The sequence below is a fragment of the Gobio gobio genome, assembly GCF_949357685.1.
Source record: "Gobio gobio genome assembly, chromosome: 1".
NCBI classification, from domain to species: Eukaryota; Metazoa; Chordata; class Actinopteri; order Cypriniformes; family Gobionidae; genus Gobio; species Gobio gobio.
In genome coordinates this window covers 80,425,351-80,431,884 of record NC_137097.1, presented here as the reverse complement: position 1 = coordinate 80,431,884, position 6,534 = coordinate 80,425,351, and the positions used below count along the sequence as shown (strand labels likewise).

The window sequence follows — 6,534 nt, the reverse complement described above, 5'->3', positions numbered from 1 at the left end:
TTAACTGACAATGTGTGGAAATTTACTTGGACTGTATTTTCTCTTAGCCAATCAGAATCATTCAACTTGCATTAATGACGTGGCTAGACCTTGAAAACAGTATAACTGTTGAGAAATTGTATGTATGAGATGGGGTTTAGAGGGAGACATCAGCTTCTGCTGATGAAACTGCAAACTATTCTTCAGTAAATTTTTCTTTGATTAATTGCACTCCTGACTCTTGGTCTTCATTTTTCACTACTGGTCCTGGGTCCTAAACTGTTATCCCCTAACACTTTTTTTTTTATCAGAACATCTAGTTTCTCTTCCATGCAAACACAAGATATTATTTAATGTATCTTTGAAACTGGACACTTTGCTTCTCTTCTCTTCTCTTGAGATGCTTTGACTCTTATAAGCCAGTAAAGAGTAAACAATTGCATTGTATTTGCTTCAAGTAACGATTGATTAAACTCATTACTATCCTTTCTTATTTTATGTATATTCTAATTGCATCATGAATCATTTTAGTTCTGAAAGTCATGAAGAAGCCTATTATTGGGGCTTTCCATATTTTAATTTTCACAATAGAGCTTTTAAATGCCTAATAAATGATATTTCACCCCATGCATGACTGGCATTGAATGGGATTGCTGTCCATTAAGGATGAGGGACAAAACACAAAAGCCCTCTATGTTAAAAATACGTAAAAAGTAACATCTAAAGGAAATCTGGACATTCATTGCTTTATTTTTTTTTATATATTTTCCATAGTATTATTTTAAATACAATTTTTGGAAAATACATTTTTAGTCTACCTCAACATGGTCACAATGTAAAATGCCGAAGAAAGTGTTTAAAAATGCAACAAATAAAAAAAATATACATTGAAATTAAAAGGCAGAGATATGTAACCTATCAAACAATACAAGAAGTACATTTTGAGTTATATTTTCCATTAAAAATGCCTATCAAAGTTGTGTCCTCACTTTGCGTCAACTGTGTCAGGATTGTTTAATTGTGAATAAATAAGGAAATGTCACGGTTAACCAAGTCAGAAACAAAGGTAAGCGGGTATCCGTATTAAGTTCGGTATCAGCAGACTCAAAACGCCATTAAAGTTAAGAAGTGATAAATGTTACGTAAATGATAAAAGCTCTTTGTGGGTTCTCAGTTTGGTCAATTTGAGCAACAATAAACGACACAAAACATAAGCAATTTGAGTTGGTTAGTGATTCCTATGTAGAAAATGTTTTTTGTTTTTTTATTGCAGATATAAACAACATTACAACAAATAAACTTTACAAGCAAACAATGGATGACAGTATAAAGTTATAATAGAAGAACAGTGGGAAGGAAAGTAAATACTTATTTAAAAAAAAAAAGAGAGAGGCAAGGAGTCAAATTACACAATTTTTAACAAATCATTGTATAATTCCACAAGTTTGACACTTTTTTTTAGTGTCCTGATTAAGTAGTTCAAGTCACAAAGGAAATTATTATATTTGGGTACTGATGATGAAAACTTACATTTATGAATATAGTATTTTGCCAGTAAGATACATACATTTCCAATGTAATTTATGTTATGATTACAATGAGAAAAATAAATTATATCACACATGGTTAAATCAATAACAAAACTGGACTTTGAAGCAATGAATTTTGACAAATCAGACCAAAATTCTTTGATAAGGGGGCACATGTAGAAAAGATGATCAATTGACTCAATATTGGAATTACAAAAATTACAATTCAAATGAACATTACCAAATTTAGATGTAATCTCGTTGGTTGGGTAAATATTATGCAAAATTTTTAAATGTAATTCTTTAACTTTATTTGGTACACAAAATGTATAAGGTAGCAATCATGCTTTTTTCCAATTGATCTTATCTATTAGAGAATTCCAAAAGAATTTTCCCCTTGGGGTGATTCGTTTCCTTAACTGAAGCATGTTTCTTATAGATTTATTACTACATTTTGGGTCGTAAATACCATAGATATCCATAATAAAGGCTAGATGTCTCGTGCACGCTGCTGGCCAATGGAGGTCGACGTCTGCACCTGGCGGCCATCTTGTCACAGGCAGCTCGCTCACTCCTAACATTGTTTTCATGGGTGCTTGCACTTTTCAAATAACCATAACTTGCTCAATTTTCTACCGATTATCAAACTGTTTGGTTTGTTATAAACGTCAGATGTAGTTATGACACTGCATACTTATGACAAATTATTCATAATTTGTTCAAGCATCCATACTTATAGCCACGTTAATAACGTTTATAAGAAACCAAACCATTTGTAAATCCGTCAAGATTTCAGTGAGATAAGAGTATTTGTGTTCATGCAGATCATCAGGTACCACAGAGCCCTGCCTGTGACAAGATGGCTGCCGGTGATGACGGTAGAGACTCCGCCGTAAGACATCTAGCCTTTATTATGGATATCTATGGTAAATACTCGTCTTCAATCAGGAAATCTTGTTCAATTTTAGCTATCTCATCACAAGATAGATTCAATTCAATTCAATTCAAATTTATTTGTATAGCGCTTTTCACAATACACATTGTTTCAAAGCAGCTTCACAGAAAGTGCATTTCATAAATGTACATTGAAAAATGTTAGAAAAGAGAATGTTAAAGAAAAAATGTTAGGATAAGTTAATCAATCATGTATTATTTTAGGCCATAACAACGCTGGCGTTGAGTCGTCTCTTCACAGGCGTCGAGTCGTCTCATCACAGGTGTCGGGGCATCTGAAGTCTCCATCAGAGGCTGGATACAAACTGGAGCTGACGAACTAGTTACCTCGGGACTAGTGTCCCGAGATAACAACAGAAAAGCAGATGGGAAATAATTAGCATAGCTGCTGTTCAGAATATTAATGCTGTTGGTGCGATTTAACTGTAGTATAAAACTTAATTATAATGTGAATGCTTGGCTAAAGAGATGCGTCTTTAATCTAGTTTTAAACTGGGACAGCGTGTCTGAACCTCGAACAATATCCGGAAGACTATTCCAGAGTTTAGGAGCTAAATGTGAAAAAGCCCTCCCTCCTTTAGTGGACTTGGATATCCTAGGAATGACCAGAAGCCTCGAGTTTAGTGATCTTAAAGAGCGCGATGGATTGTAGGGCGATAAAAGATCAGTTAAATACACTGGAGCTAGCCCATTTAGGGCTTTATAGGTCAGTAGCAATACTTTGTAATTGATACGGAACTTAATAGGTAACCAGTGTAGGGATGATAAAATTGGTGTTATATGATCATATTTTCTTGACCTAGTAAGCACTCTAGCAGCTGCGTTTTGAACTAACTGCAGTTTGTTTATTGAGGATGCAGGACAACCAGCTAATAAAGCATTACAGTAATCTAGTCTCGAGGTCATGAATGCATGAACTAACTTTTCTGCATCAGAAATAGATAGCATGTTACGTAGCTTGGCAATGTTTCTAAGGTGGAAAAATGCCGTTTTTGTAACATATGAAATATGACTTTCGAAAGATAAGTTGCGGTCTAATATAACACCCAGGTCTCTTACTGTAGTGGATAAAGCGACAGGACATCCTTCCAAGTTAAAGTTGTATTGTGAGAGGTTTTGTGGGCAATTTTTTGGACCAATAAGTAACACCTCCGTTTTATCTGAATTTAATAGCAGAAAATTACACGTCATCCAGTGTTTAATATCATCAACACACGCTGTCAGTTTAGATAATTTAGCGTTTTCATCTGGTCGTGATGAAATATATAATTGAGTGTCATCAGCATAACAGTGGAAATTAATTCCATGTTTTCTTATAATATTACCAAGTGGCAGCATATATATTGAGAATAGCAGAGGGCCTAGCACGGATCCTTGCGGCACCCCATAGTCTACTGACGTCATCTTTGATTTTTCCCCATTTAGACAGACAAAATGGTAGCGGTCTGATAAATACGATCTAAACCAGTTTAATGCCTGTCCCTGAACACCAGTGTAATTTTGAAGTCGATCTAATAGTATTTTATGATCTATAGTATCGAACGCAGCACTAAGATCGAGTAGAACTAGTATTGAGATACAGCCTTGGTCAGAAGCTAGAAGTAAATCATTTGTGATTTTAACGAGTGCAGTTTCTGTGCTATGATGCTGCCTGAATCCTGATTGAAATTTTTCATAGATATCATTTTCTTGCAAGAAAGAGCACAATTGAGCGGACACAACTTTTTCTAGTATTTTAGACATGAATGGAAGATTTGATATTGGTCTGTAATTTGCTAGGTTATTATGATCTAATTGTGGCTTCTTAATGAGAGGCTTTATGACTGCCAACTTGAATATTCTTGGAACATGACCTAAAGATAAAGACGAGTTAATAATATTGAGAAGAGGCTCTTCCACTACAGGTAACAACTCTTTCAGTAGTTTAGTGGGTATTGGATCTAATAAACATGTTGTTGGTTTAGATGCAATGATAAGTTTATTTAGCTCTTCCTGTCCTATGGTTGTAAAGCGGTGTAGTAGTTCTTGAGGGGCGATAATTGCGGTTGAATCATAAGACATCATTAATGATTGTACATTTACAATTTTGTTTCTGATGCTTTCTATTTTGTCAGCGAAGAAGTTCATAAAATCATTACTACTAAACTGTAACGGAATATTTTGTTCAGGCGATGCTTGTTTATTTGTTAGTCTAGCCACAGTGTTAAATAAAAACCTTGGGTTATTTTGGTTATTTTCTATTATTTTGCGGAGATGCTCAGCCCTGGCTGCTTTTAGGGCCTTTTTATAACGTGACATACTTTCTTTCCATGCGATTCTAAAGACCTCTAAATTAGTATGTTTCCATTTACGCTCTAAGTTACGAGTTTCTCTCTTGATAACATGTGTAGCACTGTTGTACCATGGTGCTTTAGTTTTCTCTCTAACCTTTTTTAATCTAATTGGTGCTACAATTTCTAATGTACTAGAGAAAATGGTGCTCATACTGCTAGTCATTTCCTCTAGTTCATCTGTTTGTTTGGGTTCACTTAGCAGCTGAGCCAGATCAGGTAAGGTATTTGAGAATCTATCTATAGTGGTTGGAAGGATTGTTCTGCCTGGTCGAGATGACATCTCATTAAATGACCAAGTCCTTTTGGTATAGCTTTTACCACTGTGAGAAAGTCCTTGTGTACAACAGGGAAATTGTATTTAGACATGAATCACTTCCCGCCCCCATGTGCATTACGCGCCACAGCAGTGACGTCACGTGCAAACAACCTATACTGGGGTGGCGCTCGATGACGTCACCGCTCGCTCGCGCCGCCCCTCCCCCTCGTTGAGTTTCAGCGTCGAGTCTCTGAGGTGAGTCGAGCAGTTCGCGGTATTTCTCCTCATATTTACACACACACACACTTTATACAGTTTGATGAAGCGACAGCTCATTTCTATATTGTTCTCATCGGGCTCAGCGCTACTGGAGCGTCTTTTCTGGCGTCTTCCTCCTGAAATAAACATTTAGTGCAGCAGCAGAGCATGAGAGGAACATGTTCATTCAGACCTGAGCGATTGTGTGTGTGTGCGTGCGCGCGCGTGTGTGTGTGTGTGTGTGTGTGATTGTGTCGATGTTTCAGTGAGAACTGTGACTGAATGTCAAGTCAAAAGTCAAAGTTTCAGATCTGTGAGGGAAATTGATGGGAATCCATCTCTGCTGCATATATTTACATTTATGTATCTATGGCAAGTTATATCTACTTGCTAAAATTAATATATAACAGATACTAATAAACACTTTATATTGTCCCCGTAATAAGGAACAAACATGGGAAATCTATTAATGTGGATATAAATATGAATTAAGTTTAACACTGTAAACATTAAATATTACTGGAGATCTTTATTTTTATTTGTATGATCACTGTCAGTTTCTCGACGTATTAAACTTTTTTACAGGGTTTCCATGGGTCTTAAGATCTTAATTTGACCCACAATTTAAGGCCTTAAAATGTCTTCAATTTGATCTGGAAGTCTTAAATTCAATACCATGGCATTAAATTAGGGCCCTATGATTTCTGTGATCAGAAAACATGGACAGAATTGCAGAATCCTTTCATAAAAATGTAATTTACTGTATAATGCAGAATGACTGATAATGTGTCAAGATTTGGAGGAATAAATCAAAAAGTGATTTCTGTCATCATTTACTCGCCCTCATTTAATTTCAAACCAGTCAGACTTTCCTTCATCATATAAAGCCATCGAGTCTCTTCAGAAAATGTCTCATACACGGCTCAATTCGTATAGATTAGTTTTATGATCTCTTTATTAACTTTTTGAAGGGTTTTGCTTAGTCTGTCAATGGAGGGATTGGAAGCTTAGTCTGTCAATGGAAGCAATATCTATCAATACCACATATCTTCACTTGTGTCATGGGGCCCTAAATTTAATTGCAAAATGAAATTGCGTACACTTCAAAATAAAATTATAATAATGTTCTTCCTCCAGGGCAAATAACTAAACATCCTTAAATCAAAATACATTTACTTGACATGCCAAATGAAGAAATTAAGTCTTGATTTTTATAAATCCATTG

General features: G+C 35.5%; 1 protein-coding gene across 1 annotated transcript in view; it reads left to right on the top strand.

Annotated features, from left to right (window-relative positions):
* LOC307126351 (GTPase IMAP family member 9-like) overlaps nucleotides 1-6,534 on the top strand; it is a 584,370-nt gene that overhangs the window by 534,028 nt on the left and 43,808 nt on the right. The gene's annotated exons all lie outside the window — the stretch shown is intronic.